The 14,619-nt window shown below is 40.0% G+C and overlaps 2 pseudogenes; both read right to left on the bottom strand.

Moving 5' to 3' along the window:
• Positions 1–1,639: 1,639 nt before the first annotated feature.
• LOC146482597 (E3 ubiquitin-protein ligase TRIM45-like) lies at positions 1,640–5,534 on the bottom strand (annotated as a pseudogene).
• Positions 5,535–7,304: 1,770 nt separating this feature from the next.
• Positions 7,305–8,307, bottom strand: LOC146482596 (uncharacterized; annotated as a pseudogene).
• Between the last annotated feature and the right edge of the window lie 6,312 nt (positions 8,308–14,619).

The raw sequence follows: 14,619 nt of genomic DNA, 5'->3' as shown, positions 1-14,619 counted from the left end.
TCTATGCGGAAGCTATGTTAGAAAACTAAAATTCAGCAACGACGACGACAACACCAACAAAAACGTCACCTTGAAAATATACTGAATTGATTTGATTTGTGTTTCTTCGCGATTATTTCAACTCGTTCAACTTGAATCAAGGCGGCGAACTACCCAGGAAACAAATCGGTACTGGTGGCATTCAAGTTTTCCACAAACCTTAAATTTGGTCATTTCATTTTCATGTTTTGCAAAGAACGACAATGAAATTTACCAAAATGTAAAACACACGTGCAGAGCGATTGTTTTTCTGCATTAAGCTTTCTCTTTTGTGGTGTTGTCGTTGCCGCCGCCGTTGTCCTTGCTTAAGTTCCCTACTGCACACCTGAGGGAAGGAAGGTCGTACCTCAAAAAGGTTTCTACGTGGAAGCTCTGCCCCGGCTCTACCCTTAAAACATTTTATATACCATTTTTGAAAGAAAAGAAAACCCTTTCATATACGTTCCATAGAAAATGGTACGCCTTTCACACCTGCAGTTTCGTTGGGCTTGTTCGAGATATTTTGACAGGCCCTGCACAGTTAACCTAATTGAGAATCACAACAACCTTAAAAAATTCATGTTGTCTTCACTATTTTCAGCAACGTTTCTCGATGTGTGTTAGTGATCCTACTTTTAATATTTTACTGAAAAAATGAACAATTCATTGTTACTGAAATTCTTAAAGAACCACTTAGTTCAATTTCAAGTCACACTTACAATAGCAATCGTGAGAATAATAGAAATGACAGGCCTGCGCGACTCACTGCATTATGTTGTGTACATTTTTATGAACGCTGCCTTGTATTTTTGCCCTAACGAGCAAGTACTTAAGAGATTGTCCTCTCTTGTAGGATATAATTGGCGGATTTTTTCATATGCTTTTAGTAAGCCAGTTTGCAAGTCTTGCAGAATAAGGCTGCTAAAATAATTTGAGACAGACCTCTTTATTCATCTGCTATGCATGCGCTTACCACTCTTAAGTGGGTTCCATTAGAAAAAAGGCGTTTCCAGAGAAGTTGTATTTATGTGTATAAGTGTTTAAATGGACTCGTTGAGCATGATATGAACTTTATAAGACAGCAAGAACAACATGATTATAATACCAGAACTAAGCTGAATCTCAGACTCCCAAGTGTCAACGGGAATTGGGGCAAACAACAGACTGCATTTCATGCCATCAAGGATTTTAACTCGCTTAGCCAGGCAATCAGACGGTCCGTGAATCTGAATATTTTTAAACGTAATCTTTTTAAATTTGTAATTTAAATGAATTTCAGGCCATCAAGGATTTTGACTCCTTTAGCCAGGCAATCAGTCAATCCGTGATTCTGAATATTTTTAAACGTAATCTTTTTAACTTTGTAATTTAAATGAATTTCAGTTGATATCTTGCACATTTTAACAGTTTTTACATATTGTAGATTTTTAATGTCTTTGCGAATTGTGTGTATTTTGTATGTTTTTTTTAGATCCTTTTTGAAAACCATATTTTATATAAAAAGTCATCTCAATAAAGATTATTATTATTATTATTATTATTATTATTATTATTATTATTATTTTTAAGCCTAAATTGCTCATTTTCACTTAATCGGCGGATGCAAGGTAGCATTCCAAGATAAAGAATTTGAGTATAATCATTCTGTCTTAAAGTGACTTAGATACAGTAAACAGTACATTTCTTTTAAATTATACATGTAAATCAGTAATACAAACAAGGAAAATTCGGACCATTTCTATGTTATTATTAAGGCTCTGTAGTGGGGCGTATGAGAGACAGAGGAGAAAGCTCTTTTTTCTCAAGTGAATTACTCGCTCAGTTTCCTGACATCGCGACTACTTTAAACGCAAGCACCTCTGATATATACGGACCTTAGCAAAAACGCGAGCGTAACAGCCACGTGAACGTCAAAAAGCAAAAGGTTAAATGAGCAATATAATGACTCTGTACGCGCAATAACAAACTAGTACATTTCTTTGACGTCCTCTGCAAGACAGCGACGTGAAATGACCAAATTCAAAGTTTTTCTGAGAACGTGGCTTCAAGAAGGTGAATTTTTCATTCCTTTTTGGTCTTGATCGTCGTTGCTATTGATGATATTCGTTCACATTGTACAAGTTGGAAGGGTTGGAATAATCACAAAGCAGACCAGATAACGTAAATATTGGGGTTGCCGTCGTGCATTCGTAATGTCACTTATAGTGGGCTGATTTAGCAACAGAACGGGAACGTCATTTGAGGACGCGAGAGCGTGCGGAATAGTCTGGACGCGAGTCTATTTCGACTATCTTATAGTTATTCTTTAATGCGCGCGCTGCTTTCAACTGAAGTTCCCATTCTGATGTTAAATTAGTCCAGTCTCCTACGCGGTCGCTATTAAGGTCGTCACGCAACGCTGCTCCCCACTAGTGGGGAGAAGCGTTGTGTGACGAACATAATAACGGCTGTGTAAGGGACTACTAACATCGTTCCCAGGGCCTCTCCTCTTCCCTTCTTCTCTCGCTCCCTACCGAGAAGAGGAGAGGCCCTGGAGAAAAGATTGGGAGAGTACCTCCGATAGAGCGGGCTACTTTTTATACTGTATACTTTTATTGCATGATGCTTTCAAGATTATGTAATGATACTTCTTGCCGGAATGCGCCTTCTATATTTCACGTCCAAGCTTGAAAATTAGTAATCCTTCTTTCGTTTTGACAGTTCAAATCAGTTGACCTTATCTATCGAATTCTACGTTTTGTCTCAAATTTCATTACATATAAATTCTAGCAATAATCAAAGATTAGGGAGTGCGTTCGATTATCTTGATTGCAGGCTCTCTCTCTCCTTTGCTTTGTTGGTGATGCTGTCATCCGCTCCTGCAAAATCTGCGGAGGATACCAGATACGCGTCCCAAGATCCATTCATTTACGGTCCCGTACAATCTCGACTCCAATCTATATTGAGAGTGCGTTCTTTCCACGTCGAAAAAAAAACTTGTGAAGAATGTCGAAAATACTGACCTTCCACCAAGTTCCAAAGCTTGTTGAAGGCTCTTCTTTAGAGTTTTGTCGATATATTTGAAGACATAAAGAAGTAATTTTGTTTCCTCTTCGAAATTGGATAGCAGACCCCCGCACAAGGCTCGATTTCCGCCGCTCCCTCGGGTCTGGCTTTCCTACCCGAGAAGAGAAGAGAGTCCGGGAGTAAGCGTGGGCTCATTTCCCGAACAGTGGCTGGTAATCGAGCCTAGCCCCGTAATAACCAAGCGGAAGTTTCAATAAATATCCTTCTAAATCAGTTAACCATCGTTGGTCATTTACCTTTCGGTGCTTATTTTAGGGTATATAATTTTTGCGCTTTAAAATCGGTCACTAAAATCCGTCTATCTGATGTTGTAACTATTCCAAGGGGACTTTGTAGTCCAGTAACAGTTTGTCCACTGAAAGAACCTTCTTGCGAAAATTGAGCAATTCGTCGATTGCGAGGATCACAGACAAGAATGTTGTGATGATCGCCACACTTTTCAACACATAGACCACAGGGCCAGTTCAACTGTCCGACGCCTTTGCCTTGTTCTCCAATCTTGCTCAGAAACTTCCCTGAACGATCAAAGATTTTTAAACAGCTGGCGAGATAAGCGTCAGAAACAATGAACATGTTTTGGTGGAAAGTACATCCAGTGGGACCGCTAAGTTTTTCTGAGCCGCTATCTCCAAATGTAAACACTGGTTCACCATCCTTTGTAAAGACCTGAATTCTGTTGTTGTTAAAGTCAGCTACAGCAACGCGTCCTTCACCGTCCATACAAACGTCTCTTGGCTGATTAAACTCGCCCTCGCCTTTCCCTTTCTTTCCAAAAGTTTTTACAGCGTTCCCCGTGTGTACATGAAACAGTTGTATACGATGATTGAACTCATCTGCCACCAGCACATGGTCGTCATTGAGATATGTTACACCAGCTGGGCGGTTAAGCTGCCCAACATTCTCTCCTTCACCGCCAAATTTTCGCAGATACTTTCCTTCTCTATCGAAGATGAGAATACAGTGGCCCCAATGGTCAGAAACAGCGATCAGCCCTTTTCTGTTCACAGCAATCCCATATGGATTGTTAGGACTCTTTCCTTTTATATCCCACTGGCCCACAATTTCAAGCCGGCGTTCCTTCACCTGTACAGTGAAAGGACTCTGATGAAGATTGCCCCCGTTTATAGTCACTTTAATGCTGTACGTGCCTGGCACTTTAGGAGTAAACTTCACCAGGAAATTTCCATCTTCTCTTTCGAAAGTCGTCATACTTCCTATTTCTTCAGCGGGCTCCAGGAGAATTTCAACGTCAAAAATTCCTTGATCTTCATTAATCAGTTTTGGACAGATGACTAATTCTGTTTCTACACCAGCTTGGAAATCTTGAGTCAGTCCTTCTACAACTGGTTCGCTGATTACAGTGACACCGAGGATTAAATTCTCTGGTTCAGCAGTCGAGACAAACTTCACAAATGAGCAAACCGGAAGTGCTGGGGACTGGATCTTGTTAAGATCTTCAAATCGCTTTTTTAAGTTTTCCTTGCCTTCCATGAAGTCTGAACTTGAGCTTCTTTGAACTAGGTTGTTGGCAAAATCGACTGCTTGATTCATTTGTTTGATCAACGATTGCACTTGTACCTTAGAGGCGTTTAATATTTCATTTCTCGACACGCGCGTGTTCTCGATCGCGGTGATGGCCTCTCGCTCGCGTTCTCGAATCTTGGTGATCATTCGCTCGGCTGTTTGGGAAACTTTCTTTTTAGCGGCTATGGAGTTAGTTTCCAGATCAACAGCTGTTTGCTCAAACTCACTAATCATATTACTGCAGACTTTGCTCTTTTCTTTGATCACCTCGGCTGCCGCCATGACTTTAGCTTTCTCGGCATCAGCTGCTTTGTCAAGCGGATCAACAGCATGATTCTTGTGATCTGTCACAACACATACCTGGCACACACAAGTCTGGCAATCGATGCAAAAAAACCTCATTACCTCTCGCTCGTGGTACTGCTGAGAGCAAAACGATTGTCGCTTTAGAAGAGCCTCGTAGTCTTGGGCTTGAAAGTGTTTTATTTGTCTGACTTTGTGTCCTTCAAACGCGACATTTCTTAGAAGTTCATGTGCGTTTACACAGTCGTGGCACATGAATTTTCCGCATTCGAAGCAAAAGCTTGTCTCGGCGCTCTTTTTTCTGCAGTTGCCGCAATTAATCTCGCTTCCATCGCCACTCTGCTGTACAGCGAGAACACCTAGCAAACTATTCTGAAGAAAACCGGTCGGCAATTTATCAAAGCTGCCAGGGACGCCAACACTCAGGACAGCGAAATTTTCCATGTTGTTGGGTTGTTAGAGCGTGCCTCTTCAAACACTCACAACAGAAGGTGTGCAGACATGTTATTGTCTTGGGTTCGGTGAAAGTATCCAAACAAATCGAACAAGTAACGTGTTCTTTTAGGTTTTTCAGGACAGACTCCATCGCAAATTCGCACCGTAGATTGTGAAAATTAGGATTTACTGAAACACACCCATCTATTGTTTGCGGGATTTCGAGAAACGGAAAAACGTAATGCTATTTTGGTAGCCAATCTTTACTTAACCCTCTGACCTCTAAATGTGTTGAATTTTTTTAAGAAGTTTTATTTTTCCAGTTGCGTGACAATGTATAAGGTTTATTTAACCTGTTTGCTCACGTGTACTCGATCCTTTTTATCCCATTTAAAGTGGACAGTTTTTGATAAGAACAAAGAAAGGTCAACATTTTAAAGAAAGTGCTACAAAAGGACCAGCAAGGCGAATGTTGGATGAAAGTATCCAAACAATGCAACATGTAACATGTTGTTTTAGGAGTTCCAAGAAAGATACCAGGATTTAGTGCACCCATTGATTTCCACTTAATCCTATGACCTTAGAATGTGTTGAGAATTTTTGAAGTTTTGTTTTGTTAGTTGGCTGACAGCAAGATTTATTAAGTTGAATGCTCGCGCGTACTTTATCTCATCTACGCCATTTTCTTATTTGGACAGCTTTTCATAAGAACGTGCATCTTGTAATAGAACTTGTCTGGGTTGTCAGAGCGTGCCTCTTCAAACACTCGCAACAGAAGGTGTGCAGACATGTTATCGTTTTGGGTTTGGTGAAAGTATCCAAACAAATCGAACATGTAACGTTTTCTTTAAGGTTTTTCAAGAGAGATTCCATCGCAAGCGCTCACCGTAGACTTTACATTCAGGATTTTGTGACACACAACCATCCATTGTTTGCTAAATATCCCGGCTAAATATCCGAGAATAACGTTTGTAAGCATGCTATTTTCGGCTAGCCTGTGACCTCTCAATGTGTTGATTGAGTTTTTCTGAAGTTATATTCTGGCAGTTGCCTGATGACAAGACGTACTCGATCTTTTTCAAACATTTTTTTTGTTATGTGGGCAGCTTTATATAAGAACTCTGAGCAGAACTTGAGGGAGGTCAAAATTTTAAGAGTAGCCAAGGACGTATTCAAGGCTGAAATTTGTTTATGAACTCGTTATTTTCTAATTTTATAGTATATTTGTTATAAAAATTTGTTATACAGTAATATATTGCAGTTGCTATTGCCATTTTTTTTCAAATCTCCACCGTTAGGATCACGAGTGTTTCGTCTATCAATTTGCAATATTTTCTACGTGCTAAAAATGGGAAGGCAGGCACATTGGGTATGGTTCCCTTACCATACGTGATATTTCCTGTCAAGGTTAAAATTTTACTTAATCTCTGATTTTAAAGTAATATGGGTTGGGGGGGGGGGGGGGTCTCTGCCTGGTCTCTGCCTGAGGGGTCAAGCTCTTATGCCCCTTTCACCTAGTCTATATAAAACAGAAAATTGTATTCTTTCTTATGGCTCACAGGAATTTAAGAAAGGGTGAGTGCGGTGTTAAAAGTCGGAGCAAAAAAAGACTGCGGACTGAGGACAATTCTCTTGGGAATCATTAAAACGCATCCTTGTTCCCAGAGCCGACGATCTTTTGGTCAGTAGTTGGATCGTATGCCAGTATGCCCTGGTAACAGCCGTTACTGGATGTCGTGAAGTTCACGACATCCGGAAGCGCACGCTCAGTGTGATAAATTACTACTGCGATGGCTCAGTATTAAGAAACCGTACACATTTTGTCGAAGGATTGTCAACACAACGATAGAAGGTTGAAAGAGTGTTTTCATGACCAATTTAAAAAAGCATATAACAGCAAAAACGAACGATAAAAGTCGACGTTTCGGAGTGATCATGACTGCATTGTCAAGGGAAGTATGTAACAGATCATGCAAATTACATCATTTAATACGATCTTGGCGCGAAAAATTAACATAACGGGGTGCGAAAATTACACAAATACTTTCGCACGAATAGAGTCTGATTGCACGTTAAGATTTGGCTTTACGTTTCTTACAAAAAGCATTTCGTGCACTAAACAGTCAAATTTGTTGCTACATTTCTTGAGTACCTCGAAACGGCTCAGCAGGTCCTAAGGGACCGTCCCGTGCATGTTCTTGTAGTGTTTGGCAATGGAGGAGGACTGGTGTTTATGTCCTTCTACACGATTATGTAATTGTCCGCGTGTGTACCCTACACAACCCCCATCACACGGGTCACATTGAAAAGTATAAACTCCACACTGTTGATTTACAATTAGTGGCTTTGTTTCCTTTACTTTTAGCTCTTGTTCAATTTTTCGGCTCACAAACACGGGCTGAATGGTGGTGTGCACTTTTAGGCTCAGTTCCTTTAGTTGTTTCCTCACAGTATCTGCTGAGATTTGGTCTTTCAATGGCAAGACAACACAAACCGTGTCACCTGCCTCTTTAGCTGGTGATAAAGACTGTTGCTGATCACAGACCTTTGAGTGAACGAAATTTTTTAAGGCAGAGTTGACGAGGTGTTTTGGGTACTTCAAACGTGAGAAAACTCAAATAGAAACAAAGGTGTACGTAAAACCTACAAATACATGTCTACTCTTGCACTATCAGAGTCATGTTGACAATCGGTACAAACAGGGTCCACTGAAGACTATGCTTGATCAAGCACATTGTTTGTCTTCTTCTTGGTCATATTTCTCAGACGAGTGTGACCGATTAAAGACAGTTTGCTCACGTTTTAAGACACTCTGAGCCGAGCAGCTGCACCGACTGTTAACAGTGACGCTTATGAAAACTTCCAAGAAATCAATATGGTCCTGTCCGTATCAGAGGAGCGGTATGAAGAGTTCCAGAAGGAGACCAAAGAAGACTCAGAGTTACAAGCAGTCCTAACCATGGTGAGAAATGGTTGGAAAGACACCAAGCAGCAGGTTCCCTTAGAGGCAAGACCATGCTGGACATTCCGTGACGAAGTCGTAACAGCAGATGGGCTCCTCTTCAAAGGAACACGCTTGATTGTCCCAAAGGTTATGAGACCTGAAATGCTTCGCCAGATCCACAAGAGTCCACTAGGAATAGCCAAATGCAGACAAAGAGCCAGAGAGGTGCTATTTAGGCCTAGAATGTCCCTAAATGTGGAGCAAATGGTCACTAATTATAGTTTGGTGCAGATTTTGCCAAGAAACAGCCTACGGAACCATTGAAACCTACTGTACCACCATCATCTCCTTGGCAGGAGATAGGAACCGATCTATTTGAATTTCAAGGGAACACTATTTACTCTCCGTGTGCTATCGCAGCAAGTTCCCAGAAGTTACCAAAATGGAGTATTTGAGAAGCAGTGCTGTAGTAGAAGAGCTGAAGAGGCAAGTTGGAGTCCATAGGATCCCAGCAGAAGTGGTCTCGGATAATGGCCCCCAATTCAGTAGCAGCGAATTCCAAGAATTTGCGAAAGAGTACAGTTTCAAGCATGTCACCAATTCGCCGCACTACCCAAAGGTTAATGGAGAGGCGGAGAGAGCCATTCAGACTGTCAAAAATCTATGGCGAAAGAACAGTGACAAACATCTGGCCTTGCTTGACTATCGGACTACACCACCACCAGGCATTGAACTGTCGCCAGCACAACTGCTGGTGGGACGTAGGCTGAGAAACGAGTTACCGATGATGGACAGCTTGCTTCAACCTGCTAGTGTCAACCACAAGGATGTTTCCAGGTACCTGAAGAAGACCAAGGAGGATCAGAAGAAGAACCATGACCGACATGCTAGCAGTGAAATGAAGGAACTACAGCCCGGTACGAAGGTGCGATTGCAGCCCTGGACCGATTCCAGAGAGTAGAATCCAGCGACGGTAGTCAGACATCACCACACACCAAGGTCCTATGTAGCTCAAGCAGAAAATGGCAGAAAGTATCGCCGCAACAGACAGCACCTATGAGTTTTCCCAGCTCCAGGACGTGGACGTTTAAATGCAGAACCGTCTCTTGAGAGTAGTGCACACCAGACGCGACCCAAGGACGAACCTAACCATTCCGCAGCCCCACCAGTGTCGCCTGTAATTCAACCCCAGGAGCGACACCATGACCCTGAACCACCAAAGGCGGATAGTTCAAAGCCTTATGTTACCCGAAGTGGCAGACGAGTAGTAAAACCAGAGCAGTTGGACCTCTAGACCAAACTAGGGACTAAGAACCATTTTCAGCTTTTGTTTTCATTGAAAATCTCAGGACTGAGACATTATTAATATTTTTTAAGTGCAGATTTTTTTAATTTTTTTATTTGAGGGAAGGATGTGACATAAATGCCTAGATCACCCTAGTGCGTCCTTATTTGTCATTGTCTATCACGTGACGTACACGACGAATAACGTGCTATTAGCTGATTAGCCATTGTGACTATTGTGTTTATCTTACAGTTCTTTTTACTATGGTCTTGATTTGTTTCGCCTTGTAATGCCAGATTTCCGAAGAATTAAGGAAAAATTACTCATAAGTAGAGCTCAAAAACCGAATTAATTTGTCTCATCTATCGGTTAAATGATTAGAAACGAAACGCGGCAAGAAATTTTTTGGTGGTTTCTTGTTTCACTGTTGCATAAATACATTCTGCACCTCTATTATCTTAAGTTGTTGTGGAATATTCTCATCGGACTTGCGCCTTGTCTCATAAATTAAATGTTTAAATGCGTCCCATAACTGCGACAGATTGTTGATGTCGAAAAATCCGTGTGTTGTTTGTATAAAAGGGGGACAAAATTGAACGCACAATGCTAGTTAATGCTGCTATCGTTCGGAAGACCATCCATTGCCATTCAGTGAATGGTTCTGGTAAACTTACATCTCCGTGTCATGAGATCTATTTTCTTGGGTAAAAAGCTTACCAGCTTTGTAACATCAGTAAAAAATGAGTAAAAGTCAACAATGGCACACTGTTTTTATTTAAAATCCCCAAAGATCAGATGCAAATGATTATTTTAATTCACTGGTCAAACAAACTGCATTATAGTTTTGTTTCTGGTTACCCAATTTAAGGACCCCAGTGATTTATACTCTCCCTCTCAGAAACCACAGGGTAAAGGTGGGTGGGGAGAGAATCCTATTCACAGTGATGAGGGTGATTCTAATACCTTTCAGCATTTGGTTCCCTAAGATGTTTAAAACTGAAATGATTACCACTGAATGACACCATTGATTTCATTTGTTGCTCTCATAAAGAATAAAATAAAACGTGCTAATGTGGCATTGGCAGCTACAGGTAGCTTAAACTAGATCAAACAGGTCTATTTGCCACAGAGGCAACTCAATAATTTCCTTTGTAACAGTGCCAAACACTTACTCTGAGTCTTTCATAGGGTCAGAGAAGTTCCCCACACTGCTAGAAAAAATATAAGACCTGCTACAGGGCCGCTTTGCTAGTCCATTTGAAACTTTAAAATGTGAAAAAATGTTATGTACTAGATAAATAGCTTGGGGCAAATTTATTTATACTTGCGAAATTTAAAAATTGTTATAAAATAGAATGAGTAATCATATTAAAAAACGAATTCAGATGTCTTAAAAAGTATCTAAGAAGCATTAATTAAAACACTTAAGGATAGAACCAACTAACATTAGTAACGGACTAGAACCTTCAATTCTAGGACAGTTTTCTTTCTGCGATGGGTGTCATTTGAGTGTGGTAACTGTTAAACAAAGGGAGAAAATTCTAATTCTTCATCTAGAAAGAACATTTAAAACAAGTAAAACAAATTACAAAAAAATTAAAACAAGTAAGAAGGATAGCTCACAGAGAAAGAGGCAAACAGATGGGATGTACTCTAATAAGTGGGTAGGTGTCATAAATGCAAAGCATATGTCAAAAGACAACAACAACAGTAAAAAGAAACAAAATAAAGCCAGGTGACCCTTGCACTGGCAAAGTCACGGATGTATCCTTCCTCTATCCTTCCTTTGTGGTGCATCCAGAAAAGCCACAAATGTATCCTTCCTCCATGTAAACAGGCCATCAGGGGTTGTGAGGTTATCAGTTCAGTTACTTTGCTTTTAATTCACAACAGTAAAATGGGATGCCATCATTTCCATGTGACTCAGAAAGGGTGCAGTTCTCATGTGAATAGTTTTAACTATTAAAATTACTAAGTTAATAATTAATATGAAGTTCTCCATATTAACATGAAAAGCAACATTAACGCAACTTTAAGATTTTGGAGCAACTCTTAAGCAAAGTTTAGATTTTTTTGAGCAACTTTTTTAGTACTTTTGAGTATCTTTTTAACAATTTGGAATATCTTGTGAACAGTTCTAGCACAAGGTGACTCAACTTTTGAGTCTGTGGATGTTGTTTTTGGTGTGCAGAGGAAAATGAGCTGTGTAGATCGAATATATGAATGGGATTGTTGAAAATTCGGAATGAAACAGCTGCGGAATAGAGAAATCGCCGCGAGACTAACGTTCCTGTATTGACGTCACAATCCTCCTCCCGTCTTGCGCGGTATAATACCCAACCGGAAGTGAAATTTGAGACTTTTATACCCCTCAAACACAAGGGAAATTTAAGAGGAATTTTTTTCCATTTTCATACGAGAACAACATGAAGATTTTATCAAGCAAATAAAATAAATTCTGTCATATAAATTGTAGATCGCTAAGTGGATATAGGCTTTTGAGAGTGGCGTTCGGCCAGCTCCTTTAGGGTAGGAATACTTTACGACAAGTTATGAAATGCCCCTGCACCATAATAATTAGAGGTATTAACCAAGGTTAACGCAGCAAATCACAACGCCTGATGTTATAGCTTTGAATTTCACTTAATCAGAACGCATCGACTCGTTGAAGGCCTTGTTGTTGTGGTATGGAACAATTTGGTAACGATTGCTGTGAAACGTGCGTGGCGCTGTATGACATCCCAGATTAGAGCACGTGATCTTGAGGTAGACAATGAGGAACAATGTGGAGAAAACGCCCAGTATGTTGGACATCATCGTCACCTCGGCCAAGAACTGTGTCAGGTCTGTAAGGGAGCACTCCACCAGCCTGATGAATATGGCATCTACGATGACCTTTGCCAGTAGAATGGTTGAATTGTTTGCCATTATGACTGCAAAAGATGTTTCAGGATTGGTTGAAGGGAGAGTGTTTATGACATATGCTACGGCAACTTTGTACGCGGCCATCATAATTTGCCTTCGGTCTTCCATAGTGAATTATATAGACACACATCGAAAATAAACAGACAAAACTAAAATTAGACTAACTTTTCCTAATACGGACCAAGAGAGCTAGATTAATAATACATGCTTTTCCGCTGAAAATCTGGCAAAAACACTAACAGTTGTGTCGCAGGCTTTCATCTAACAGGTTGGAAGACAAAGCGATACATAACGTCGTGCAAGCACTCTGTGTTGCTTTTCTTTAATTTTTGTGAGTTATAATATCAAATCTGAAAACTATGTACTGCGAGACACTATGGTCATGTTGCATCAAATTAAAAAACAAATTATCTCAACAAATTAATGAGGAAGAGAAAAGGGAAAGCAACGTTGTACTGAAGCCGTCCCATTACTATCACCACAAGAGAAGTGTCTAGTATTGAGCTCGAAAGTCGTGAGTTTTTTTTAGACCAGTTTAAAACCTTTTCTCTCTATTTCGACCTTTAATAGTTCTGTTTCAATCCGTATTTCAAAATTAAGGCGTCCGCGTGTGTTTTCCAGGAAGCCATTTTGTAGCTTTGTAAGCGGAATTGGTCTAACAAAGAAGGAATTTAAAATATAGATAGTTGATTAACTGAACCCTGTAATACAAATTCCGTTCATTTTTCAACAAACATCATAAATTCGACACTGAAGAATTCTAGCAGAGTTGAAAAAAAAATTTTTTTTTGAAAATAAATGTTGTTTACATTCTGAAACGACTCATTAAATATGGTATTGCTTTGTTTAAAGCTCTTTGTTAATTCACCTGCGTTTTTTTCGGCGTAGCTGATCGGGAGTGATTTATCCTTAACAACTGAAGGCACAAATAAATGTTTGTTCTCGCTTGAACAGTCTGCTACTAGAGTTTTCTGGTAGCGAGCCAGTTTGCCCTCCGGTTAAATGCAGACGAGCAAGTGCTTTTGTCGAGAAAGAACGTGGTAAATATATTTACAGAGACAATTAAGCAAAGATGATACGCATCTTCTGTCGTTCCTCTGATGAGAAAGTGACATTTTTCTTTGAAAACAGCGATTACGTTTCCCCTTTCTGGGACAATGGCAGTTTTCCGGAGCCTTCATTTCCCTCCTTTTTTAACAAAAAGCGGAATTAACCTCAGTGAACATCCTGAAACGAATGAATACCGCTTTACAATGAAAAGTTTTCTCTGCAGATAGATTTAAAAGGTGGAAAATCGATTTTGTTTTGTTTTGTTTCACTTTGGTAGTTGAGGGCAAATTTTGCTCGAAAAATTAAAAAGAAAACGAATACTAATCTACAGGACGCTTAAAAACCTAATCACAACACCGTTACATAAGTCAACTAATTGGAGTTTCTGGGATATATTTTTTTAAGAAAAATATAGAGATAAACTGAGTAATTGATAAACTGGAGTCATCACAGTTATCTACATAACTTTTAAAAGCATCCACGAAAACAAAACCTGGATAAATTCAAGCTTGAACGAGATTCAAACCCATGACCTCTGCGATACCGGTGCAGTGCTCTACCAACTGAGCTATCAAGCCACTGGGTGATGGTCATTTTATGTTTTGGTCTTATACCTGAGGTGTGAGGATAGGATAGCGGTAAAATACATTTAATTCATACATTCTAAACTGAGGATAAAAAAAAAATAGGTGAATGAGCGACCTTTGCAGTTATGTACGCAACTTGTTTTTTTCCAGTGTATCAAGTTCATCTCTCACGCCAACTCTCAACGAATTATAATTTTAATGCGAACACAGTCTGCCAAAGTGGTTTTACAAAACGAAGGACATGGAAAAATTTCACCCCATAATAGTAACGAAAAACTGTCCTTGGGGAAGGGTGACTAAGGTTGCAAGTCTAGTCTCTGGGGGGTCTTGACAGTCTGCTATAGCGAGATCGGGCCCCAAAACAACTCATGCAGCTGCGAAAAGAAAGCCTGCAAAAAAATAACTCTTGCTTGGATTGGAATTCCAACCCATGACCTCTGCAATACCGGTGGATCTCAGTTATTTCATCCATAGTTAAAAAA

This window comes from Pavona decussata, unplaced genomic scaffold (genome assembly GCF_977016875.1).
Source record: "Pavona decussata unplaced genomic scaffold, jaPavDecu1.1 SCAFFOLD_45, whole genome shotgun sequence".
NCBI lineage: Eukaryota > Metazoa > Cnidaria > Anthozoa > Scleractinia > Agariciidae > Pavona > Pavona decussata.
Note: the sequence above shows the minus strand (reverse complement) of the source record. Positions and strands in the feature narration are given on the sequence as shown.